Source organism: Lissotriton vulgaris, chromosome 10 (assembly GCF_964263255.1).
Source record: "Lissotriton vulgaris chromosome 10, aLisVul1.2, whole genome shotgun sequence".
Classification (NCBI taxonomy): Eukaryota; Metazoa; Chordata; class Amphibia; order Caudata; family Salamandridae; genus Lissotriton; species Lissotriton vulgaris.
The window spans coordinates 535,496,014-535,518,279 of NC_141698.1; the positions used below are offsets into that span (position 1 = coordinate 535,496,014).

The window sequence follows — 22,266 nt, forward strand, 5'->3', positions numbered from 1 at the left end:
TCTCAGGCGCAAGAAATGGTGGGCCCTTCATTGCTTCTGGTGTGGAAGTCTATGGAGCAAGGGTCCAGGACTTGCAGAGGAGTACAAGTGCCAGAAAGTGCTTGCTGTTCTCATCTGTGCCTTTTTACTGCTCACTGGCCGATAGGAGATTGGCTGCCCCCTTCCTTGCTGGAGTGAAAAAACAACAACTTGAGAGAAAACATGACTTTGTGTGGCTCACTTATAGGGAGACGAGCCAAATAGCCCTGCTGTTTTCTGAAAGACGCTTCAGTAATTGTTCAAAATGTCTCCTGGCCACTCAGGCTCGTTGGTCTAGGGGTATGATTCTCGCTTCGGGTGCGAGAGGTCCCGGGTTCAAATCCCGGACGAGCCCATCCTGTGGAAGTTTTCAGACTGCTTGTCATATAGGAGCCTTTCTTCTTTTCAATGCTATAAGACGCTGTGTATGTCGAGAAGGTTCCTTACCCTGCACGCTATTTTCCACTTTTGACATGATAAAGGAGTGCAGGACTTCCTTGCAACTGCTTTTCTGGGCTGGACCAGCAGTGTAGGAACATTACATGCAAAGAGTTTTTCTAGTGTCATTTCAGGATATGGTTTCAAAATCGCCTCTTGGGGAAAAAAGTGGTCCTCATTCCTGTCTTCCAAAGAAAGAGAGACCGGGTAAGGAGAGCCCAACTTTGAGCTTCAAGGACGTTGGCCCTTAGTCTGTGCGTTCCAACCCAATACACGCCAACAAGATTCCTGAGGTAGTGTCTGTTTCTGTAGTGTAGTGGTTATCACGTTCGCCTTACACGCGAAAGGTCCCTGGTTCGAGACCGGGCAGAAATGCAGCTTGCTGTTTTTCACAGTGTTTGCATTTACTGGCTCACTTTATAGAAAAGCTGAGATAATAGAGGCTGTCTATTCCTCACCAGCCTGACGTAGTGTGCTCCAGAGATCTCAGTGACAGCTCGAAAAGAGAAGTGACGATAGCTTGCGCCATTCGCTTGCTCGCACTTTGCTCTGTAGGGTGGGCCTACTTCATGAAAGCAAGGCATGAGAGAAGAAATGCTTCTCTTGTCCTCACCACGAGCAGACACTTAAAGCAAACAAACTGTCTGAAGGACAGAGGCTTTTTAATTTCTTGTTTGATGACGGTCATGGAAAAGACAGCAATCATATTGCAGAACAGAGCAGCATGTACTGGCTAGCTGCCACTAACCCCTGGAGCCGTGTCAGAGGTGACTCTTGCGTGGCTCGTTGGTCTAGGGGTATGATTCTCGCTTAGGGTGCGAGAGGTCCCGGGTTCAAATCCCGGACGAGCCCTTTTTAGAGGTAAACATACAAACCCTACTAAAAAAGCACTATGCCTGACTATTTCTCGTTATACTGGGTGCATTGTTGCACAACATATTTCTAACCTCAGAAGAAAAATGGATCACCATGCTTTATCTGCCTACCTGCTTAGTCTCAGTGTGTCCCAGGTGATGCTTTCCCAAGCTGTACTCGCTGGCATTTAGGCATCAGATATTTGCCTGTCGATGCCTGCACAAGTGAGTTTTGAATACGTCTAATTGCAAGCATGTTGGATGATATCTCTGAGGTTTTCACACTTGTTCTGCACATTCTGAGCAGCTGCTGATACAGCAGAATAGAAGTAGGGTGAAGGCTTGAGAGAAACTTTCCTCTAACAGTAGAAAGCACCAAGGTAGTTTCTGTAGTGTAGTGGTCATCACGTTCGCCTAACACGCGAAAGGTCCCCGGTTCGAGACGGGGCAGAAACACTGTGCATTGGATGCTTTTTTTGTGCACACTCTAAAACCTTATTATCTCAATGCAAGTTTAAGAAGAGGTGGTCTTTGAACACGGTGAGCCGCGAGAATTTTTTTTTACCTTTGCAGACGAAACAAAGTTATCTCCATCGATCATCTGGGGGTTGTTCTTGGGCCTATTTTTATTTTGTGTGAGCTATGTTGTATTGTTGGGGCCTTTACACCTGTGACATTTCTGTGAACGTTGTAAGTGGAAACGTTGGCAGGTGCAGACAGAAAAGTCAGAACTAAGCACACCCTGAGCCGTCAGGATGGCCGAGTGGTCTAAGGCGCCAGACTCAAGAGAGCTTGATCTTCAGTGATGCTGAGCCTTCTGGTCTCCTCATGGAGGCGTGGGTTCAAATCCCACTTCTGACAGGTCCCTTTTACACCCTTAAGTCTTCCTAATTTTTGCAGTGCATTCCCCACACACACCACAATATTTGCGGGAACCTGTAGTAAATAAAGAGAAATCCACCAGGCTGGGCCCTCAATCACAATTCCATGTATTTCTGAAAGTGACACCGCAGGCACACCTTCCATTACATTTGCAATCCATCACAGTAACTGCCTTGCTGGGTTTCGAAATAAGCAGTTGATCCCATCATTTGTTGTGAGGCTCTCCTGCCACCTTTTGGGCAGAGAAGGCACTGTCCCTGCAACAACACAGGCAGACATGTTCAACAGGGCTTCCTGGTTATGTGGGAGGAGCAGATTGCCAATGGTCCCCCCTTGAAAATTCTAATTTACATAAGGAAGACAGAGAGGTAGCTGGTAGTAGGCACTACACACGGACATTGCACTCCCTCTTGTGATTTGCAGCCAATTCTAGATTGAGGCAGGAGGAAAGGAGGAGACTCGCCCAACAATGGCCATACTGGGAAGTCAGCCACTCTGGGTCTCCCAGGTGAATGTTTCAGGCCTGTGAGCCACTCATATAAATCTCGCCTGATCTCGCCTGATCGAGCGCTGAGCGAGCGCGTTTGAATCCAAATATCAAACACCTCTTTCTCAGGCGCAAGAAATGGTGGGCCCTTCATTGCTTCTGGTGTGGAAGTCTATGAAGCAAGGGTCCAGGACTTGCAGAGGAGTACAAGTGCCAGAAAGTGCTTGCTGTTCTCATCTGTGCCTTTTTACTGCTCACTGGCCGATAGGAGATTGGCTGCCCCCTTCCTTGCTGGAGTGAAAAAACAACAACTTGAGAGAAAACATGACTTTGTGTGGCTCACTTATAGGGAGACGAGCCAAATAGCCCTGCTGTTTTCTGAAAGACGCTTCAGTAATTGTTCAAAATGTCTCCTGGCCACTCAGGCTCGTTGGTCTAGGGGTATGATTCTCGCTTCGGGTGCGAGAGGTCCCGGGTTCAAATCCCGGACGAGCCCATCCTGTGGAAGTTTTCAGACTGCTTGTCATATAGGAGCCTTTCTTCTTTTCAATGCTATAAGACGCTGTGTATGTCGAGAAGGTTCCTTACCCTGCACGCTATTTTCCACTTTTGACATGATAAAGGAGTGCAGGACTTCCTTGCAACTGCTTTTCTGGGCTGGACCAGCAGTGTAGGAACATTACATGCAAAGAGTTTTTCTAGTGTCATTTCAGGATATGGTTTCAAAATCGCCTCTTGGGGAAAAAAGTGGTCCTCATTCCTGTCTTCCAAAGAAAGAGAGACCGGGTAAGGAGAGCCCAACTTTGAGCTTCAAGGACGTTGGCCCTTAGTCTGTGCGTTCCAACCCAATACACGCCAACAAGATTCCTGAGGTAGTGTCTGTTTCTGTAGTGTAGTGGTTATCACGTTCGCCTTACACGCGAAAGGTCCCTGGTTCGAGACCGGGCAGAAATGCAGCTTGCTGTTTTTCACAGTGTTTGCATTTACTGGCTCACTTTATAGAAAAGCTGAGATAATAGAGGCTGTCTATTCCTCACCAGCCTGACGTAGTGTGCTCCAGAGATCTCAGTGACAGCTCGAAAAGAGAAGTGACGATAGCTTGCGCCATTCGCTTGCTCGCACTTTGCTCTGTAGGGTGGGCCTACTTCATGAAAGCAAGGCATGAGAGAAGAAATGCTTCTCTTGTCCTCACCACGAGCAGACACTTAAAGCAAACAAACTGTCTGAAGGACAGAGGCTTTTTAATTTCTTGTTTGATGACGGTCATGGAAAAGACAGCAATCATATTGCAGAACAGAGCAGCATGTACTGGCTAGCTGCCACTAACCCCTGGAGCCGTGTCAGAGGTGACTCTTGTGTGGCTCGTTGGTCTAGGGGTATGATTCTCGCTTAGGGTGCGAGAGGTCCCGGGTTCAAATCCCGGACGAGCCCTTTTTAGAGGTAAACATACAAACCCTACTAAAAAAGCACTATGCCTGACTATTTCTCGTTATACTGGGTGCATTGTTGCACAACATATTTCTAACCTCAGAAGAAAAATGGATCACCATGCTTTATCTGCCTACCTGCTTAGTCTCAGTGTGTCCCAGGTGATGCTTTCCCAAGCTGTACTCGCTGGCATTTAGGCATCAGATATTTGCCTGTCGATGCCTGCACAAGTGAGTTTTGAATACGTCTAATTGCAAGCATGTTGGATGATATCTCTGAGGTTTTCACACTTGTTCTGCACATTCTGAGCCGCTGCTGATACAGCAGAATAGAAGTAGGGTGAAGACTTGAGAGAAACTTTCCTCTAACAGTAGAAAGCACCAAGGTAGTTTCTGTAGTGTAGTGGTCATCACGTTCGCCTAACACGCGAAAGGTCCCCGGTTCGAGACGGGGCAGAAACACTGTGCATTGGATGCTTTTTTTGTGCACACTCTAAAACCTTATTATCTCAATGCAAGTTTAAGAAGAGGTGGTCTTTGAACACGGTGAGCCGCGAGAATTTTTTTTTACCTTTGCAGACGAAACAAAGTTATCTCCATCGATCATCTGGGGGTTGTTCTTGGGCCTATTTTTATTTTGTGTGAGCTATGTTGTATTGTTGGGGCCTTTACACCTGTGACATTTCTGTGAACGTTGTAAGTGGAAACGTTGGCAGGTGCAGACAGAAAAGTCAGAACTAAGCACACCCTGAGCCGTCAGGATGGCCGAGTGGTCTAAGGCGCCAGACTCAAGAGAGCTTGATCTTCAGTGATGCTGAGCCTTCTGGTCTCCTCATGGAGGCGTGGGTTCAAATCCCACTTCTGACAGGTCCCTTTTACACCCTTAAGTCTTCCTAATTTTTGCAGTGCATTCCCCACACACACCACAATATTTGCGGGAACCTGTAGTAAATAAAGAGAAATCCACCAGGCTGGGCCCTCAATCACAATTCCATGTATTTCTGAAAGTGACACCGCAGGCACACCTTCCATTACATTTGCAATCCATCACAGTAACTGCCTTGCTGGGTTTCGAAATAAGCAGTTGATCCCATCATTTGTTGTGAGGCTCTCCTGCCACCTTTTGGGCAGAGAAGGCACTGTCCCTGCAACAACACAGGCAGACATGTTCAACAGGGCTTCCTGGTTATGTGGGAGGAGCAGATTGCCAATGGTCCCCCCTTGAAAATTCTAATTTACATAAGGAAGACAGAGAGGTAGCTGGTAGTAGGCACTACACACGGACATTGCACTCCCTCTTGTGATTTGCAGCCAATTCTAGATTGAGGCAGGAGGAAAGGAGGAGACTCGCCCAACAATGGCCATACTGGGAAGTCAGCCACTCTGGGTCTCCCAGGTGAATGTTTCAGGCCTGTGAGCCACTCATATAAATCTCGCCTGATCGAGCCTGATCGAGCGCTGAGCGAGCGCGTTTGAATCCAAATATCAAACACCTCTTTCTCAGGCGCAAGAAATGGTGGGCCCTTCATTGCTTCTGGTGTGGAAGTCTATGGAGCAAGGGTCCAGGACTTGCAGAGGAGTACAAGTGCCAGAAAGTGCTTGCTGTTCTCATCTGTGCCTTTTTACTGCTCACTGGCCGATAGGAGATTGGCTGCCCCCTTCCTTGCTGGAGTGAAAAAACAACAACTTGAGAGAAAACATGACTTTGTGTGGCTCACTTATAGGGAGACGAGCCAAATAGCCCTGCTGTTTTCTGAAAGACGCTTCAGTAATTGTTCAAAATGTCTCCTGGCCACTCAGGCTCGTTGGTCTAGGGGTATGATTCTCGCTTCGGGTGCGAGAGGTCCCGGGTTCAAATCCCGGACGAGCCCATCCTGTGGAAGTTTTCAGGCTGCTTGTTATATAGGAGCCTTTCTTCTTTTCAATGCTATAAGACGCTGTGTATGTCGAGAAGGTTCCTTACCCTGCACGCTATTTTCCACTTTTGACATGATAAAGGAGTGCAGGACTTCCTTGCAACTGCTTTTCTGGGCTGGACCAGCAGTGTAGGAACATTACATGCAAAGAGTTTTTCTAGTGTCATTTCAGGATATGGTTTCAAAATCGCCTCTTGGGGAAAAAAGTGGTCCTCATTCCTGTCTTCCAAAGAAAGAGAGACCGGGTAAGGAGAGCCCAACTTTGAGCTTCAAGGACGTTGGCCCTTAGTCTGTGCGTTCCAACCCAATACACGCCAACAAGATTCCTGAGGTAGTGTCTGTTTCTGTAGTGTAGTGGTTATCACGTTCGCCTTACACGCGAAAGGTCCCTGGTTCGAGACCGGGCAGAAATGCAGCTTGCTGTTTTTCACAGTGTTTGCATTTACTGGCTCACTTTATAGAAAAGCTGAGATAATAGAGGCTGTCTATTCCTCACCAGCCTGACGTAGTGTGCTCCAGAGATCTCAGTGACAGCTCGAAAAGAGAAGTGACGATAGCTTGCGCCATTCGCTTGCTCGCACTTTGCTCTGTAGGGTGGGCCTACTTCATGAAAGCAAGGCATGAGAGAAGAAATGCTTCTCTTGTCCTCACCACGAGCAGACACTTAAAGCAAACAAACTGTCTGAAGGACATAGGCTTTTTAATTTCTTGTTTGATGACGGTCATGGAAAAGACAGCAATCATATTGCAGAACAGAGCAGCATGTACTGGCTAGCTGCCACTAACCCCTGGAGCCGTGTCAGAGGTGACTCTTGCGTGGCTCGTTGGTCTAGGGGTATGATTCTCGCTTAGGGTGCGAAAGGTCCCGGGTTCAAATCCCGGACGAGCCCTTTTTAGAGGTAAACATACAAACCCTACTAAAAAAGCACTATGACTATTTCTCGTTATACTGGGTGCATTGTTGCACAACATATTTCTAACCTCAGAAGAAAAATGGATCACCATGCTTTATCTGCCTACCTGCTTAGTCTCAGTGTGTCCCAGGTCATGCTTTCCCAAGCTGTACTCGCTGGCATTTAGGCATCAGATATTTGCCTGTCGATGCCTGCACAAGTGAGTTTTGAATACGTCTAATTGCAAGCATGTTGGATGATATCTCTGAGGTTTTCACACTTGTTCTGCACATTCTGAGCCGCTGCTGATACAGCAGAATAGAAGTAGGGTGAAGACTTGAGAGAAACTTTCCTCTAACAGTAGAAAGCACCAAGGTAGTTTCTGTAGTGTAGTGGTCATCACGTTCGCCTAACACGCGAAAGGTCCCCGGTTCGAGACGGGGCAGAAACACTGTGCATTGGATGCTTTTTTTGTGCACACTCTAAAACCTTATTATCTCAATGCAAGTTTAAGAAGAGGTGGTCTTTGAACACAGTGAGCCGCGAGAATTTTTTTTTACCTTTGCAGACGAAACAAAGTTATCTCCATCGATCATCTGGGGGTTGTTCTTGGGCCTATTTTTATTTTGTGTGAGCTATGTTGTATTGTTGGGGCCTTTACACCTGTGACATTTCTGTGAACGTTGTAAGTGGAAACGTTGGCAGGTGCAGACAGAAAAGTCAGAACTAAGCACACCCTGAGCCGTCAGGATGGCCGAGTGGTCTAAGGCGCCAGACTCAAGAGAGCTTGATCTTCAGTGATGCTGAGCCTTCTGGTCTCCTCATGGAGGCGTGGGTTCAAATCCCACTTCTGACAGGTCCCTTTTACACCCTTAAGTCTTCCTAATTTTTGCAGTGCATTCCCCACACACACCACAATATTTGCGGGAACCTGTAGTAAATAAAGAGAAATCCACCAGGCTGGGCCCTCAATCACAATTCCATGTATTTCTGAAAGTGACACCTCAGGCACACCTTCCATTACATTTGCAATCCATCACAGTAACTGCCTTGCTGGGTTTCGAAATAAGCAGTTGATCCCATCATTTGTTGTGAGGCTCTCCTGCCACCTTTTTGGCAGAGAAGGCACTGTCCCTGCAACAACACAGGCAGACATGTTCAACAGGGCTTCCTGGTTATGTGGGAGGAGCAGATTGCCAATGGTCCCCCCTTGAAAATTCTAATTTACATAAGGAAGACAGAGAGGTAGCTGGTAGTAGGCACTACACACGGACATTGCACTCCCTCTTGTGATTTGCAGCCAATTCTAGATTGAGGCAGGAGGAAAGGAGGAGACTCGCCCAACAATGGCCATACTGGGAAGTCAGCCACTCTGGGTCTCCCAGGTGAATGTTTCAGGCCTGTGAGCCACTCATATAAATCTCGCCTGATCGAGCCTGATCGAGCGCTGAGCGGGCGCGTTTGAATCCAAATATCAAACACCTCTTTCTCAGGCGCAAGAAATGGTGGGCCCTTCATTGCTTCTGGTGTGGAAGTCTATGGAGCAAGGGTCCAGGACTTGCAGAGGAGTACAAGTGCCAGAAAGTGCTTGCTGTTCTCATCTGTGCCTTTTTACTGCTCACTGGCCGATAGGAGATTGGCTGCCCCCTTCCTTGCTGGAGTGAAAAAACAACAACTTGAGAGAAAACATGACTTTGTGTGGCTCACTTATAGGGAGACGAGCCAAATAGCCCTGCTGTTTTCTGAAAGACGCTTCAGTAATTGTTCAAAATGTCTCCTGGCCACTCAGGCTCGTTGGTCTAGGGGTATGATTCTCGCTTCGGGTGCGAGAGGTCCCGGGTTCAAATCCCGGACGAGCCCATCCTGTGGAAGTTTTCAGACTGCTTGTCATATAGGAGCCTTTCTTCTTTTCAATGCTATAAGACGCTGTGTATGTCGAGAAGGTTCCTTACCCTGCACGCTATTTTCCACTTTTGACATGATAAAGGAGTGCAGGACTTCCTTGCAACTGCTTTTCTGGGCTGGACCAGCAGTGTAGGAACATTACATGCAAAGAGTTTTTCTAGTGTCATTTCAGGATATGGTTTCAAAATCGCCTCTTGGGGAAAAAAGTGGTCCTCATTCCTGTCTTCCAAAGAAAGAGAGATCGGGTAAGGAGAGCCCAACTTTGAGCTTCAAGGACGTTGGCCCTTAGTCTGTGCGTTCCAACCCAATACACGCCAACAAGATTCCTGAGGTAGTGTCTGTTTCTGTAGTGTAGTGGTTATCACGTTCGCCTTACACGCGAAAGGTCCCTGGTTCGAGACCGGGCAGAAATGCAGCTTGCTGTTTTTCACAGTGTTTGCATTTACTGGCTCACTTTATAGAAAAGCTGAGATAATAGAGGCTGTCTATTCCTCACCAGCCTGACGTAGTGTGCTCCAGAGATCTCAGTGACAGCTCGAAAAGAGAAGTGACGATAGCTTGCGCCATTCGCTTGCTCGCACTTTGCTCTGTAGGGTGGGCCTACTTCATGAAAGCAAGGCATGAGAGAAGAAATGCTTCTCTTGTCCTCACCACGAGCAGACACTTAAAGCAAACAAACTGTCTGAAGGACAGAGGCTTTTTAATTTCTTGTTTGATGACGGTCATGGAAAAGACAGCAATCATATTGCAGAACAGAGCAGCATGTACTGGCTAGCTGCCACTAACCCCTGGAGCCGTGTCAGAGGTGACTCTTGCGTGGCTCGTTGGTCTAGGGGTATGATTCTCGCTTAGGGTGCGAGAGGTCCCGGGTTCAAATCCCGGACGAGCCCTTTTTAGAGGTAAACATACAAACCCTACTAAAAAAGCACTATGCCTGACTATTTCTCGTTATACTGGGTGCATTGTTGCACAACATATTTCTAACCTCAGAAGAAAAATGGATCACCATGCTTTATCTGCCTACCTGCTTAGTCTCAGTGTGTCCCAGGTGATGCTTTCCCAAGCTGTACTCGCTGGCATTTAGGCATCAGATATTTGCCTGTCGATGCCTGCACAAGTGAGTTTTGAATACGTCTAATTGCAAGCATGTTGGATGATATCTCTGAGGTTTTCACACTTGTTCTGCACATTCTGAGCCGCTGCTGATACAGCAGAATAGAAGTAGGGTGAAGACTTGAGAGAAACTTTCCTCTAACAGTAGAAAGCACCAAGGTAGTTTCTGTAGTGTAGTGGTCATCACGTTCGCCTAACACGCGAAAGGTCCCCGGTTCGAGACGGGGCAGAAACACTGTGCATTGGATGCTTTTTTTGTGCACACTCTAAAACCTTATTATCTCAATGCAAGTTTAAGAAGAGGTGGTCTTTGAACACGGTGAGCCGCGAGAATTTTTTTTTACCTTTGCAGACGAAACAAAGTTATCTCCATCGATCATCTGGGGGTTGTTCTTGGGCCTATTTTTATTTTGTGTGAGCTATGTTGTATTGTTGGGGCCTTTACACCTGTGACATTTCTGTGAACGTTGTAAGTGGAAACGTTGGCAGGTGCAGACAGAAAAGTCAGAACTAAGCACACCCTGAGCCGTCAGGATGGCCGAGTGGTCTAAGGCGCCAGACTCAAGAGAGCTTGATCTTCAGTGATGCTGAGCCTTCTGGTCTCCTCATGGAGGCGTGGGTTCAAATCCCACTTCTGACAGGTCCCTTTTACACCCTTAAGTCTTCCTAATTTTTGCAGTGCATTCCCCACACACACCACAATATTTGCGGGAACCTGTAGTAAATAAAGAGAAATCCACCAGGCTGGGCCCTCAATCACAATTCCATGTATTTCTGAAAGTGACACCGCAGGCACACCTTCCATTACATTTGCAATCCATCACAGTAACTGCCTTGCTGGGTTTCGAAATAAGCAGTTGATCCCATCATTTGTTGTGAGGCTCTCCTGCCACCTTTTGGGCAGAGAAGGCACTGTCCCTGCAACAACACAGGCAGACATGTTCAACAGGGCTTCCTGGTTATGTGGGAGGAGCAGATTGCCAATGGTCCCCCCTTGAAAATTCTAATTTACATAAGGAAGACAGAGAGGTAGCTGGTAGTAGGCACTACACACGGACATTGCACTCCCTCTTGTGATTTGCAGCCAATTCTAGATTGAGGCAGGAGGAAAGGAGGAGACTCGCCCAACAATGGCCATACTGGGAAGTCAGCCACTCTGGGTCTCCCAGGTGAATGTTTCAGGCCTGTGAGCCACTCATATAAATCTCGCCTGATCTCGCCTGATCGAGCGCTGAGCGAGCGCGTTTGAATCCAAATATCAAACACCTCTTTCTCAGGCGCAAGAAATGGTGGGCCCTTCATTGCTTCTGGTGTGGAAGTCTATGGAGCAAGGGTCCAGGACTTGCAGAGGAGTACAAGTGCCAGAAAGTGCTTGCTGTTCTCATCTGTGCCTTTTTACTGCTCACTGGCCGATAGGAGATTGGCTGCCCCCTTCCTTGCTGGAGTGAAAAAACAACAACTTGAGAGAAAACATGACTTTGTGTGGCTCACTTATAGGGAGACGAGCCAAATAGCCCTGCTGTTTTCTGAAAGACGCTTCAGTAATTGTTCAAAATGTCTCCTGGCCACTCAGGCTCGTTGGTCTAGGGGTATGATTCTCGCTTCGGGTGCGAGAGGTCCCGGGTTCAAATCCCGGACGAGCCCATCCTGTGGAAGTTTTCAGACTGCTTGTCATATAGGAGCCTTTCTTCTTTTCAATGCTATAAGACGCTGTGTATGTCGAGAAGGTTCCTTACCCTGCACGCTATTTTCCACTTTTGACATGATAAAGGAGTGCAGGACTTCCTTGCAACTGCTTTTCTGGGCTGGACCAGCAGTGTAGGAACATTACATGCAAAGAGTTTTTCTAGTGTCATTTCAGGATATGGTTTCAAAATCGCCTCTTGGGGAAAAAAGTGGTCCTCATTCCTGTCTTCCAAAGAAAGAGAGACCGGGTAAGGAGAGCCCAACTTTGAGCTTCAAGGACGTTGGCCCTTAGTCTGTGCGTTCCAACCCAATACACGCCAACAAGATTCCTGAGGTAGTGTCTGTTTCTGTAGTGTAGTGGTTATCACGTTCGCCTTACACGCGAAAGGTCCCTGGTTCGAGACCGGGCAGAAATGCAGCTTGCTGTTTTTCACAGTGTTTGCATTTACTGGCTCACTTTATAGAAAAGCTGAGATAATAGAGGCTGTCTATTCCTCACCAGCCTGACGTAGTGTGCTCCAGAGATCTCAGTGACAGCTCGAAAAGAGAAGTGACGATAGCTTGCGCCATTCGCTTGCTCGCACTTTGCTCTGTAGGGTGGGCCTACTTCATGAAAGCAAGGCATGAGAGAAGAAATGCTTCTCTTGTCCTCACCACGAGCAGACACTTAAAGCAAACAAACTGTCTGAAGGACAGAGGCTTTTTAATTTCTTGTTTGATGACGGTCATGGAAAAGACAGCAATCATATTGCAGAACAGAGCAGCATGTACTGGCTAGCTGCCACTAACCCCTGGAGCCGTGTCAGAGGTGACTCTTGTGTGGCTCGTTGGTCTAGGGGTATGATTCTCGCTTAGGGTGCGAGAGGTCCCGGGTTCAAATCCCGGACGAGCCCTTTTTAGAGGTAAACATACAAACCCTACTAAAAAAGCACTATGCCTGACTATTTCTCGTTATACTGGGTGCATTGTTGCACAACATATTTCTAACCTCAGAAGAAAAATGGATCACCATGCTTTATCTGCCTACCTGCTTAGTCTCAGTGTGTCCCAGGTGATGCTTTCCCAAGCTGTACTCGCTGGCATTTAGGCATCAGATATTTGCCTGTCGATGCCTGCACAAGTGAGTTTTGAATACGTCTAATTGCAAGCATGTTGGATGATATCTCTGAGGTTTTCACACTTGTTCTGCACATTCTGAGCCGCTGCTGATACAGCAGAATAGAAGTAGGGTGAAGACTTGAGAGAAACTTTCCTCTAACAGTAGAAAGCACCAAGGTAGTTTCTGTAGTGTAGTGGTCATCACGTTCGCCTAACACGCGAAAGGTCCCCGGTTCGAGACGGGGCAGAAACACTGTGCATTGGATGCTTTTTTTGTGCACACTCTAAAACCTTATTATCTCAATGCAAGTTTAAGAAGAGGTGGTCTTTGAACACGGTGAGCCGCGAGAATTTTTTTTTACCTTTGCAGACGAAACAAAGTTATCTCCATCGATCATCTGGGGGTTGTTCTTGGGCCTATTTTTATTTTGTGTGAGCTATGTTGTATTGTTGGGGCCTTTACACCTGTGACATTTCTGTGAACGTTGTAAGTGGAAACGTTGGCAGGTGCAGACAGAAAAGTCAGAACTAAGCACACCCTGAGCCGTCAGGATGGCCGAGTGGTCTAAGGCGCCAGACTCAAGAGAGCTTGATCTTCAGTGATGCTGAGCCTTCTGGTCTCCTCATGGAGGCGTGGGTTCAAATCCCACTTCTGACAGGTCCCTTTTACACCCTTAAGTCTTCCTAATTTTTGCAGTGCATTCCCCACACACACCACAATATTTGCGGGAACCTGTAGTAAATAAAGAGAAATCCACCAGGCTGGGCCCTCAATCACAATTCCATGTATTTCTGAAAGTGACACCGCAGGCACACCTTCCATTACATTTGCAATCCATCACAGTAACTGCCTTGCTGGGTTTCGAAATAAGCAGTTGATCCCATCATTTGTTGTGAGGCTCTCCTGCCACCTTTTGGGCAGAGAAGGCACTGTCCCTGCAACAACACAGGCAGACATGTTCAACAGGGCTTCCTGGTTATGTGGGAGGAGCAGATTGCCAATGGTCCCCCCTTGAAAATTCTAATTTACATAAGGAAGACAGAGAGGTAGCTGGTAGTAGGCACTACACACGGACATTGCACTCCCTCTTGTGATTTGCAGCCAATTCTAGATTGAGGCAGGAGGAAAGGAGGAGACTCGCCCAACAATGGCCATACTGGGAAGTCAGCCACTCTGGGTCTCCCAGGTGAATGTTTCAGGCCTGTGAGCCACTCATATAAATCTCGCCTGATCGAGCCTGATCGAGCGCTGAGCGAGCGCGTTTGAATCCAAATATCAAACACCTCTTTCTCAGGCGCAAGAAATGGTGGGCCCTTCATTGCTTCTGGTGTGGAAGTCTATGGAGCAAGGGTCCAGGACTTGCAGAGGAGTACAAGTGCCAGAAAGTGCTTGCTGTTCTCATCTGTGCCTTTTTACTGCTCACTGGCCGATAGGAGATTGGCTGCCCCCTTCCTTGCTGGAGTGAAAAAACAACAACTTGAGAGAAAACATGACTTTGTGTGGCTCACTTATAGGGAGACGAGCCAAATAGCCCTGCTGTTTTCTGAAAGACGCTTCAGTAATTGTTCAAAATGTCTCCTGGCCACTCAGGCTCGTTGGTCTAGGGGTATGATTCTCGCTTCGGGTGCGAGAGGTCCCGGGTTCAAATCCCGGACGAGCCCATCCTGTGGAAGTTTTCAGGCTGCTTGTTATATAGGAGCCTTTCTTCTTTTCAATGCTATAAGACGCTGTGTATGTCGAGAAGGTTCCTTACCCTGCACGCTATTTTCCACTTTTGACATGATAAAGGAGTGCAGGACTTCCTTGCAACTGCTTTTCTGGGCTGGACCAGCAGTGTAGGAACATTACATGCAAAGAGTTTTTCTAGTGTCATTTCAGGATATGGTTTCAAAATCGCCTCTTGGGGAAAAAAGTGGTCCTCATTCCTGTCTTCCAAAGAAAGAGAGACCGGGTAAGGAGAGCCCAACTTTGAGCTTCAAGGACGTTGGCCCTTAGTCTGTGCGTTCCAACCCAATACACGCCAACAAGATTCCTGAGGTAGTGTCTGTTTCTGTAGTGTAGTGGTTATCACGTTCGCCTTACACGCGAAAGGTCCCTGGTTCGAGACCGGGCAGAAATGCAGCTTGCTGTTTTTCACAGTGTTTGCATTTACTGGCTCACTTTATAGAAAAGCTGAGATAATAGAGGCTGTCTATTCCTCACCAGCCTGACGTAGTGTGCTCCAGAGATCTCAGTGACAGCTCGAAAAGAGAAGTGACGATAGCTTGCGCCATTCGCTTGCTCGCACTTTGCTCTGTAGGGTGGGCCTACTTCATGAAAGCAAGGCATGAGAGAAGAAATGCTTCTCTTGTCCTCACCACGAGCAGACACTTAAAGCAAACAAACTGTCTGAAGGACATAGGCTTTTTAATTTCTTGTTTGATGACGGTCATGGAAAAGACAGCAATCATATTGCAGAACAGAGCAGCATGTACTGGCTAGCTGCCACTAACCCCTGGAGCCGTGTCAGAGGTGACTCTTGCGTGGCTCGTTGGTCTAGGGGTATGATTCTCGCTTAGGGTGCGAAAGGTCCCGGGTTCAAATCCCGGACGAGCCCTTTTTAGAGGTAAACATACAAACCCTACTAAAAAAGCACTATGACTATTTCTCGTTATACTGGGTGCATTGTTGCACAACATATTTCTAACCTCAGAAGAAAAATGGATCACCATGCTTTATCTGCCTACCTGCTTAGTCTCAGTGTGTCCCAGGTCATGCTTTCCCAAGCTGTACTCGCTGGCATTTAGGCATCAGATATTTGCCTGTCGATGCCTGCACAAGTGAGTTTTGAATACGTCTAATTGCAAGCATGTTGGATGATATCTCTGAGGTTTTCACACTTGTTCTGCACATTCTGAGCCGCTGCTGATACAGCAGAATAGAAGTAGGGTGAAGACTTGAGAGAAACTTTCCTCTAACAGTAGAAAGCACCAAGGTAGTTTCTGTAGTGTAGTGGTCATCACGTTCGCCTAACACGCGAAAGGTCCCCGGTTCGAGACGGGGCAGAAACACTGTGCATTGGATGCTTTTTTTGTGCACACTCTAAAACCTTATTATCTCAATGCAAGTTTAAGAAGAGGTGGTCTTTGAACACAGTGAGCCGCGAGAATTTTTTTTTACCTTTGCAGACGAAACAAAGTTATCTCCATCGATCATCTGGGGGTTGTTCTTGGGCCTATTTTTATTTTGTGTGAGCTATGTTGTATTGTTGGGGCCTTTACACCTGTGACATTTCTGTGAACGTTGTAAGTGGAAACGTTGGCAGGTGCAGACAGAAAAGTCAGAACTAAGCACACCCTGAGCCGTCAGGATGGCCGAGTGGTCTAAGGCGCCAGACTCAAGAGAGCTTGATCTTCAGTGATGCTGAGCCTTCTGGTCTCCTCATGGAGGCGTGGGTTCAAATCCCACTTCTGACAGGTCCCTTTTACACCCTTAAGTCTTCCTAATTTTTGCAGTGCATTCCCCACACACACCACAATATTTGCGGGAACCTGTAGTAAATAAAGAGAAATCCACCAGGCTGGGCCCTCAATCACAATTCCATGTATTTCTGAAAGTGACACCTCAGGCACACCTTCCATTACATTTGCAATCCATCACAGTAACTGCCTTGCTGGGTTTCGAAATAAGCAGTTGATCCCATCATTTGTTGTGAGGCTCTCCTGCCACCTTTTTGGCAGAGAAGGCACTGTCCCTGCAACAACACAGGCAGACATGTTCAACAGGGCTTCCTGGTTATGTGGGAGGAGCAGATTGCCAATGGTCCCCCCTTGAAAATTCTAATTTACATAAGGAAGACAGAGAGGTAGCTGGTAGTAGGCACTACACACGGACATTGCACTCCCTCTTGTGATTTGCAGCCAATTCTAGATTGAGGCAGGAGGAAAGGAGGAGACTCGCCCAACAATGGCCATACTGGGAAGTCAGCCACTCTGGGTCTCCCAGGTGAATGTTTCAGGCCTGTGAGCCACTCATATAAATCTCGCCTGATCGAGCCTGATCGAGCGCTGAGCGGGCGCGTTTGAATCCAAATATCAAACACCTCTTTCTCAGGCGCAAGAAATGGTGGGCCCTTCATTGCTTCTGGTGTGGAAGTCTATGGAGCAAGGGTCCAGGACTTGCAGAGGAGTACAAGTGCCAGAAAGTGCTTGCTGTTCTCATCTGTGCCTTTTTACTGCTCACTGGCCGATAGGAGATTGGCTGCCCCCTTCCTTGCTGGAGTGAAAAAACAACAACTTGAGAGAAAACATGACTTTGTGTGGCTCACTTATAGGGAGACGAGCCAAATAGCCCTGCTGTTTTCTGAAAGACGCTTCAGTAATTGTTCAAAATGTCTCCTGGCCACTCAGGCTCGTTGGTCTAGGGGTATGATTCTCGCTTCGGGTGCGAGAGGTCCCGGGTTCAAATCCCGGACGAGCCCATCCTGTGGAAGTTTTCAGACTGCTTGTCATATAGGAGCCTTTCTTCTTTTCAATGCTATAAGACGCTGTGTATGTCGAGAAGGTTCCTTACCCTGCACGCTATTTTCCACTTTTGACATGATAAAGGAGTGCAGGACTTCCTTGCAACTGCTTTTCTGGGCTGGACCAGCAGTGTAGGAACATTACATGCAAAGAGTTTTTCTAGTGTCATTTCAGGATATGGTTTCAAAATCGCCTCTTGGGGAAAAAAGTGGTCCTCATTCCTGTCTTCCAAAGAAAGAGAGACCGGGTAAGGAGAGCCCAACTTTGAGCTTCAGGGACGTTGGCCCTTAGTCTGTGCGTTCCAACCCAATACACGCCAACAAGATTCCTGAGGTAGTGTCTGTTTCTGTAGTGTAGTGGTTATCACGTTCGCCTTACACGCGAAAGGTCCCTGGTTCGAGACCGGGCAGAAATGCAGCTTGCTGTTTTTCACAGTGTTTGCATTTACTGGCTCACTTTATAGAAAAGCTGAGATAATAGAGGCTGTCTATTCCTCACCAGCCTGACGTAGTGTGCTCCAGAGATCTCAGTGACAGCTCGAAAAGAGAAGTGACGATAGCTTGCGCCATTCGCTTGCTCGCACTTTGCTCTGTAGGGTGGGCCTACTTCATGAAAGCAAGGCATGAGAGAAGAAATGCTTCTCTTGTCCTCACCACGAGCAGACACTTAAAGCAAACAAACTGTCTGAAGGACAGAGGCTTTTTAATTTCTTGTTTGATGACGGTCATGGAAAAGACAGCAATCATATTGCAGAACAGAGCAGCATGTACTGGCTAGCTGCCACTAACCCCTGGAGCCGTGTCAGAGGTGACTCTTGCGTGGCTCGTTGGTCTAGGGGTATGATTCTCGCTTAGGGTGCGAGAGGTCCCGGGTTCAAATCCCGGACGAGCCCTTTTTAGAGGTAAACATACAAACCCTACTAAAAAAGCACTATGCCTGACTATTTCTCGTTATACTGGGTGCATTGTTGCACAACATATTTCTAACCTCAGAAGAAAAATGGATCACCATGCTTTATCTGCCTACCTGCTTAGTCTCAGTGTGTCCCAGGTGATGCTTTCCCAAGCTGTACTCGCTGGCATTTAGGCATCAGATATTTGCCTGTCGATGCCTGCACAAGTGAGTTTTGAATACGTCTAATTGCAAGCATGTTGGATGATATCTCTGAGGTTTTCACACTTGTTCTGCACATTCTGAGCCGCTGCTGATACAGCAGAATAGAAGTAGGGTGAAGGCTTGAGAGAAACTTTCCTCTAACAGTAGAAAGCACCAAGGTAGTTTCTGTAGTGTAGTGGTCATCACGTTCGCCTAACACGCGAAAGGTCCCCGGTTCGAGACGGGGCAGAAACACTGTGCATTGGATGCTTTTTTTGTGCACACTCTAAAACCTTATTATCTCAATGCAAGTTTAAGAAGAGGTGGTCTTTGAACACGGTGAGCCGCGAGAATTTTTTTTTACCTTTGCAGACGAAACAAAGTTATCTCCATCGATCATCTGGGGGTTGTTCTTGGGCCTATTTTTATTTTGTGTGAGCTATGTTGTATTGTTGGGGCCTTTACACCTGTGACATTTCTGTGAACGTTGTAAGTGGAAACGTTGGCAGGTGCAGACAGAAAAGTCAGAACTAAGCACACCCTGAGCCGTCAGGATGGCCGAGTGGTCTAAGGCGCCAGACTCAAGAGAGCTTGATCTTCAGTGATGCTGAGCCTTCTGGTCTCCTCATGGAGGCGTGGGTTCAAATCCCACTTCTGACAGGTCCCTTTTACACCCTTAAGTCTTCCTAATTTTTGCAGTGCATTCCCCACACACACCACAATATTTGCGGGAACCTGTAGTAAATAAAGAGAAATCCACCAGGCTGGGCCCTCAATCACAATTCCATGTATTTCTGAAAGTGACACCGCAGGCACACCTTCCATTACATTTGCAATCCATCACAGTAACTGCCTTGCTGGGTTTCGAAATAAGCAGTTGATCCCATCATTTGTTGTGAGGCTCTCCTGCCACCTTTTGGGCAGAGAAGGCACTGTCCCTGCAACAACACAGGCAGACATGTTCAACAGGGCTTCCTGGTTATGTGGGAGGAGCAGATTGCCAATGGTCCCCCCTTGAAAATTCTAATTTACATAAGGAAGACAGAGAGGTAGCTGGTAGTAGGCACTACACACGGACATTGCACTCCCTCTTGTGATTTGCAGCCAATTCTAGATTGAGGCAGGAGGAAAGGAGGAGACTCGCCCAACAATGGCCATACTGGGAAGTCAGCCACTCTGGGTCTCCCAGGTGAATGTTTCAGGCCTGTGAGCCACTCATATAAATCTCGCCTGATCTCGCCTGATCGAGCGCTGAGCGAGCGCGTTTGAATCCAAATATCAAACACCTCTTTCTCAGGCGCAAGAAATGGTGGGCCCTTCATTGCTTCTGGTGTGGAAGTCTATGGAGCAAGGGTCCAGGACTTGCAGAGGAGTACAAGTGCCAGAAAGTGCTTGCTGTTCTCATCTGTGCCTTTTTACTGCTCACTGGCCGATAGGAGATTGGCTGCCCCCTTCCTTGCTGGAGTGAAAAAACAACAACTTGAGAGAAAACATGACTTTGTGTGGCTCACTTATAGGGAGACGAGCCAAATAGCCCTGCTGTTTTCTGAAAGACGCTTCAGTAATTGTTCAAAATGTCTCCTGGCCACTCAGGCTCGTTGGTCTAGGGGTATGATTCTCGCTTCGGGTGCGAGAGGTCCCGGGTTCAAATCCCGGACGAGCCCATCCTGTGGAAGTTTTCAGACTGCTTGTCATATAGGAGCCTTTCTTCTTTTCAATGCTATAAGACGCTGTGTATGTCGAGAAGGTTCCTTACCCTGCACGCTATTTTCCACTTTTGACATGATAAAGGAGTGCAGGACTTCCTTGCAACTGCTTTTCTGGGCTGGACCAGCAGTGTAGGAACATTACATGCAAAGAGTTTTTCTAGTGTCATTTCAGGATATGGTTTCAAAATCGCCTCTTGGGGAAAAAAGTGGTCCTCATTCCTGTCTTCCAAAGAAAGAGAGACCGGGTAAGGAGAGCCCAACTTTGAGCTTCAAGGACGTTGGCCCTTAGTCTGTGCGTTCCAACCCAATACACGCCAACAAGATTCCTGAGGTAGTGTCTGTTTCTGTAGTGTAGTGGTTATCACGTTCGCCTTACACGCGAAAGGTCCCTGGTTCGAGACCGGGCAGAAATGCAGCTTGCTGTTTTTCACAGTGTTTGCATTTACTGGCTCACTTTATAGAAAAGCTGAGATAATAGAGGCTGTCTATTCCTCACCAGCCTGACGTAGTGTGCTCCAGAGATCTCAGTGACAGCTCGAAAAGAGAAGTGACGATAGCTTGCGCCATTCGCTTGCTCGCACTTTGCTCTGTAGGGTGGGCCTACTTCATGAAAGCAAGGCATGAGAGAAGAAATGCTTCTCTTGTCCTCACCACGAGCAGACACTTAAAGCAAACAAACTGTCTGAAGGACAGAGGCTTTTTAATTTCTTGTTTGATGACGGTCATGGAAAAGACAGCAATCATATTGCAGAACAGAGCAGCATGTACTGGCTAGCTGCCACTAACCCCTGGAGCCGTGTCAGAGGTGACTCTTGTGTGGCTCGTTGGTCTAGGGGTATGATTCTCGCTTAGGGTGCGAGAGGTCCCGGGTTCAAATCCCGGACGAGCCCTTTTTAGAGGTAAACATACAAACCCTACTAAAAAAGCACTATGCCTGACTATTTCTCGTTATACTGGGTGCATTGTTGCACAACATATTTCTAACCTCAGAAGAAAAATGGATCACCATGCTTTATCTGCCTACCTGCTTAGTCTCAGTGTGTCCCAGGTGATGCTTTCCCAAGCTGTACTCGCTGGCATTTAGGCATCAGATATTTGCCTGTCGATGCCTGCACAAGTGAGTTTTGAATACGTCTAATTGCAAGCATGTTGGATGATATCTCTGAGGTTTTCACACTTGTTCTGCACATTCTGAGCCGCTGCTGATACAGCAGAATAGAAGTAGGGTGAAGACTTGAGAGAAACTTTCCTCTAACAGTAGAAAGCACCAAGGTAGTTTCTGTAGTGTAGTGGTCATCACGTTCGCCTAACACGCGAAAGGTCCCCGGTTCGAGACGGGGCAGAAACACTGTGCATTGGATGCTTTTTTTGTGCACACTCTAAAACCTTATTATCTCAATGCAAGTTTAAGAAGAGGTGGTCTTTGAACACGGTGAGCCGCGAGAATTTTTTTTTACCTTTGCAGACGAAACAAAGTTATCTCCATCGATCATCTGGGGGTTGTTCTTGGGCCTATTTTTATTTTGTGTGAGCTATGTTGTATTGTTGGGGCCTTTACACCTGTGACATTTCTGTGAACGTTGTAAGTGGAAACGTTGGCAGGTGCAGACAGAAAAGTCAGAACTAAGCACACCCTGAGCCGTCAGGATGGCCGAGTGGTCTAAGGCGCCAGACTCAAGAGAGCTTGATCTTCAGTGATGCTGAGCCTTCTGGTCTCCTCATGGAGGCGTGGGTTCAAATCCCACTTCTGACAGGTCCCTTTTACACCCTTAAGTCTTCCTAATTTTTGCAGTGCATTCCCCACACACACCACAATATTTGCGGGAACCTGTAGTAAATAAAGAGAAATCCACCAGGCTGGGCCCTCAATCACAATTCCATGTATTTCTGAAAGTGACACCGCAGGCACACCTTCCATTACATTTGCAATCCATCACAGTAACTGCCTTGCTGGGTTTCGAAATAAGCAGTTGATCCCATCATTTGTTGTGAGGCTCTCCTGCCACCTTTTGGGCAGAGAAGGCACTGTCCCTGCAACAACACAGGCAGACATGTTCAACAGGGCTTCCTGGTTATGTGGGAGGAGCAGATTGCCAATGGTCCCCCCTTGAAAATTCTAATTTACATAAGGAAGACAGAGAGGTAGCTGGTAGTAGGCACTACACACGGACATTGCACTCCCTCTTGTGATTTGCAGCCAATTCTAGATTGAGGCAGGAGGAAAGGAGGAGACTCGCCCAAC

At 47.4% G+C, this 22,266-nt stretch overlaps 40 non-coding genes across 40 annotated transcripts; all 40 read left to right on the forward strand.

Annotated features, from left to right (window-relative positions):
* The first annotated feature begins 301 nt into the window (after window positions 1-301).
* TRNAP-CGG (transfer RNA proline (anticodon CGG)) lies at window positions 302-373 on the forward strand. The gene has a single exon. It is a non-coding gene; the product is annotated as a tRNA-Pro (tRNA).
* Window positions 374-758: 385 nt separating this feature from the next.
* TRNAV-UAC (transfer RNA valine (anticodon UAC)) lies at window positions 759-831 on the forward strand. The gene has a single exon. It is a non-coding gene; the product is annotated as a tRNA-Val (tRNA).
* Window positions 832-1,236: 405 nt separating this feature from the next.
* TRNAP-AGG (transfer RNA proline (anticodon AGG)) lies at window positions 1,237-1,308 on the forward strand. Its single transcript has one exon. It is a non-coding gene; the product is annotated as a tRNA-Pro (tRNA).
* A 385-nt stretch (window positions 1,309-1,693) lies between these two features.
* TRNAV-AAC (transfer RNA valine (anticodon AAC)) lies at window positions 1,694-1,766 on the forward strand. The gene has a single exon. It is a non-coding gene; the product is annotated as a tRNA-Val (tRNA).
* Window positions 1,767-2,059: 293 nt separating this feature from the next.
* TRNAL-CAA (transfer RNA leucine (anticodon CAA)) lies at window positions 2,060-2,171 on the forward strand. The gene is made up of 2 exons: window positions 2,060-2,097; window positions 2,126-2,171. It is a non-coding gene; the product is annotated as a tRNA-Leu (tRNA).
* Window positions 2,172-3,103: 932 nt separating this feature from the next.
* Window positions 3,104-3,175, forward strand: TRNAP-CGG (transfer RNA proline (anticodon CGG)). Its single transcript has one exon. It is a non-coding gene; the product is annotated as a tRNA-Pro (tRNA).
* Window positions 3,176-3,560: 385 nt separating this feature from the next.
* On the forward strand, window positions 3,561-3,633 carry TRNAV-UAC (transfer RNA valine (anticodon UAC)). The gene has a single exon. It is a non-coding gene; the product is annotated as a tRNA-Val (tRNA).
* A 405-nt stretch (window positions 3,634-4,038) lies between these two features.
* On the forward strand, window positions 4,039-4,110 carry TRNAP-AGG (transfer RNA proline (anticodon AGG)). Its single transcript has one exon. It is a non-coding gene; the product is annotated as a tRNA-Pro (tRNA).
* Window positions 4,111-4,495: 385 nt separating this feature from the next.
* Window positions 4,496-4,568, forward strand: TRNAV-AAC (transfer RNA valine (anticodon AAC)). The gene has a single exon. It is a non-coding gene; the product is annotated as a tRNA-Val (tRNA).
* A 293-nt stretch (window positions 4,569-4,861) lies between these two features.
* On the forward strand, window positions 4,862-4,973 carry TRNAL-CAA (transfer RNA leucine (anticodon CAA)). The gene is made up of 2 exons: window positions 4,862-4,899; window positions 4,928-4,973. It is a non-coding gene; the product is annotated as a tRNA-Leu (tRNA).
* A 932-nt stretch (window positions 4,974-5,905) lies between these two features.
* Window positions 5,906-5,977, forward strand: TRNAP-CGG (transfer RNA proline (anticodon CGG)). Its single transcript has one exon. It is a non-coding gene; the product is annotated as a tRNA-Pro (tRNA).
* A 385-nt stretch (window positions 5,978-6,362) lies between these two features.
* Window positions 6,363-6,435, forward strand: TRNAV-UAC (transfer RNA valine (anticodon UAC)). The gene has a single exon. It is a non-coding gene; the product is annotated as a tRNA-Val (tRNA).
* A 405-nt stretch (window positions 6,436-6,840) lies between these two features.
* On the forward strand, window positions 6,841-6,912 carry TRNAP-AGG (transfer RNA proline (anticodon AGG)). The gene has a single exon. It is a non-coding gene; the product is annotated as a tRNA-Pro (tRNA).
* A 381-nt stretch (window positions 6,913-7,293) lies between these two features.
* Window positions 7,294-7,366, forward strand: TRNAV-AAC (transfer RNA valine (anticodon AAC)). The gene has a single exon. It is a non-coding gene; the product is annotated as a tRNA-Val (tRNA).
* A 293-nt stretch (window positions 7,367-7,659) lies between these two features.
* Window positions 7,660-7,771, forward strand: TRNAL-CAA (transfer RNA leucine (anticodon CAA)). Its single transcript has 2 exons — window positions 7,660-7,697; window positions 7,726-7,771. It is a non-coding gene; the product is annotated as a tRNA-Leu (tRNA).
* A 932-nt stretch (window positions 7,772-8,703) lies between these two features.
* Window positions 8,704-8,775, forward strand: TRNAP-CGG (transfer RNA proline (anticodon CGG)). Its single transcript has one exon. It is a non-coding gene; the product is annotated as a tRNA-Pro (tRNA).
* A 385-nt stretch (window positions 8,776-9,160) lies between these two features.
* On the forward strand, window positions 9,161-9,233 carry TRNAV-UAC (transfer RNA valine (anticodon UAC)). The gene has a single exon. It is a non-coding gene; the product is annotated as a tRNA-Val (tRNA).
* A 405-nt stretch (window positions 9,234-9,638) lies between these two features.
* On the forward strand, window positions 9,639-9,710 carry TRNAP-AGG (transfer RNA proline (anticodon AGG)). Its single transcript has one exon. It is a non-coding gene; the product is annotated as a tRNA-Pro (tRNA).
* Window positions 9,711-10,095: 385 nt separating this feature from the next.
* Window positions 10,096-10,168, forward strand: TRNAV-AAC (transfer RNA valine (anticodon AAC)). The gene has a single exon. It is a non-coding gene; the product is annotated as a tRNA-Val (tRNA).
* Window positions 10,169-10,461: 293 nt separating this feature from the next.
* Window positions 10,462-10,573, forward strand: TRNAL-CAA (transfer RNA leucine (anticodon CAA)). The gene is made up of 2 exons: window positions 10,462-10,499; window positions 10,528-10,573. It is a non-coding gene; the product is annotated as a tRNA-Leu (tRNA).
* Window positions 10,574-11,505: 932 nt separating this feature from the next.
* On the forward strand, window positions 11,506-11,577 carry TRNAP-CGG (transfer RNA proline (anticodon CGG)). The gene has a single exon. It is a non-coding gene; the product is annotated as a tRNA-Pro (tRNA).
* Window positions 11,578-11,962: 385 nt separating this feature from the next.
* TRNAV-UAC (transfer RNA valine (anticodon UAC)) lies at window positions 11,963-12,035 on the forward strand. The gene has a single exon. It is a non-coding gene; the product is annotated as a tRNA-Val (tRNA).
* Window positions 12,036-12,440: 405 nt separating this feature from the next.
* On the forward strand, window positions 12,441-12,512 carry TRNAP-AGG (transfer RNA proline (anticodon AGG)). Its single transcript has one exon. It is a non-coding gene; the product is annotated as a tRNA-Pro (tRNA).
* A 385-nt stretch (window positions 12,513-12,897) lies between these two features.
* On the forward strand, window positions 12,898-12,970 carry TRNAV-AAC (transfer RNA valine (anticodon AAC)). Its single transcript has one exon. It is a non-coding gene; the product is annotated as a tRNA-Val (tRNA).
* Window positions 12,971-13,263: 293 nt separating this feature from the next.
* Window positions 13,264-13,375, forward strand: TRNAL-CAA (transfer RNA leucine (anticodon CAA)). The gene is made up of 2 exons: window positions 13,264-13,301; window positions 13,330-13,375. It is a non-coding gene; the product is annotated as a tRNA-Leu (tRNA).
* A 932-nt stretch (window positions 13,376-14,307) lies between these two features.
* On the forward strand, window positions 14,308-14,379 carry TRNAP-CGG (transfer RNA proline (anticodon CGG)). Its single transcript has one exon. It is a non-coding gene; the product is annotated as a tRNA-Pro (tRNA).
* Window positions 14,380-14,764: 385 nt separating this feature from the next.
* TRNAV-UAC (transfer RNA valine (anticodon UAC)) lies at window positions 14,765-14,837 on the forward strand. The gene has a single exon. It is a non-coding gene; the product is annotated as a tRNA-Val (tRNA).
* Window positions 14,838-15,242: 405 nt separating this feature from the next.
* On the forward strand, window positions 15,243-15,314 carry TRNAP-AGG (transfer RNA proline (anticodon AGG)). Its single transcript has one exon. It is a non-coding gene; the product is annotated as a tRNA-Pro (tRNA).
* Window positions 15,315-15,695: 381 nt separating this feature from the next.
* TRNAV-AAC (transfer RNA valine (anticodon AAC)) lies at window positions 15,696-15,768 on the forward strand. The gene has a single exon. It is a non-coding gene; the product is annotated as a tRNA-Val (tRNA).
* A 293-nt stretch (window positions 15,769-16,061) lies between these two features.
* Window positions 16,062-16,173, forward strand: TRNAL-CAA (transfer RNA leucine (anticodon CAA)). Its single transcript has 2 exons — window positions 16,062-16,099; window positions 16,128-16,173. It is a non-coding gene; the product is annotated as a tRNA-Leu (tRNA).
* Window positions 16,174-17,105: 932 nt separating this feature from the next.
* On the forward strand, window positions 17,106-17,177 carry TRNAP-CGG (transfer RNA proline (anticodon CGG)). Its single transcript has one exon. It is a non-coding gene; the product is annotated as a tRNA-Pro (tRNA).
* Window positions 17,178-17,562: 385 nt separating this feature from the next.
* Window positions 17,563-17,635, forward strand: TRNAV-UAC (transfer RNA valine (anticodon UAC)). Its single transcript has one exon. It is a non-coding gene; the product is annotated as a tRNA-Val (tRNA).
* Window positions 17,636-18,040: 405 nt separating this feature from the next.
* Window positions 18,041-18,112, forward strand: TRNAP-AGG (transfer RNA proline (anticodon AGG)). Its single transcript has one exon. It is a non-coding gene; the product is annotated as a tRNA-Pro (tRNA).
* Window positions 18,113-18,497: 385 nt separating this feature from the next.
* Window positions 18,498-18,570, forward strand: TRNAV-AAC (transfer RNA valine (anticodon AAC)). Its single transcript has one exon. It is a non-coding gene; the product is annotated as a tRNA-Val (tRNA).
* Window positions 18,571-18,863: 293 nt separating this feature from the next.
* On the forward strand, window positions 18,864-18,975 carry TRNAL-CAA (transfer RNA leucine (anticodon CAA)). The gene is made up of 2 exons: window positions 18,864-18,901; window positions 18,930-18,975. It is a non-coding gene; the product is annotated as a tRNA-Leu (tRNA).
* Window positions 18,976-19,907: 932 nt separating this feature from the next.
* Window positions 19,908-19,979, forward strand: TRNAP-CGG (transfer RNA proline (anticodon CGG)). Its single transcript has one exon. It is a non-coding gene; the product is annotated as a tRNA-Pro (tRNA).
* Window positions 19,980-20,364: 385 nt separating this feature from the next.
* Window positions 20,365-20,437, forward strand: TRNAV-UAC (transfer RNA valine (anticodon UAC)). The gene has a single exon. It is a non-coding gene; the product is annotated as a tRNA-Val (tRNA).
* A 405-nt stretch (window positions 20,438-20,842) lies between these two features.
* Window positions 20,843-20,914, forward strand: TRNAP-AGG (transfer RNA proline (anticodon AGG)). The gene has a single exon. It is a non-coding gene; the product is annotated as a tRNA-Pro (tRNA).
* A 385-nt stretch (window positions 20,915-21,299) lies between these two features.
* TRNAV-AAC (transfer RNA valine (anticodon AAC)) lies at window positions 21,300-21,372 on the forward strand. The gene has a single exon. It is a non-coding gene; the product is annotated as a tRNA-Val (tRNA).
* A 293-nt stretch (window positions 21,373-21,665) lies between these two features.
* On the forward strand, window positions 21,666-21,777 carry TRNAL-CAA (transfer RNA leucine (anticodon CAA)). Its single transcript has 2 exons — window positions 21,666-21,703; window positions 21,732-21,777. It is a non-coding gene; the product is annotated as a tRNA-Leu (tRNA).
* Window positions 21,778-22,266: the final 489 nt, after the last annotated feature.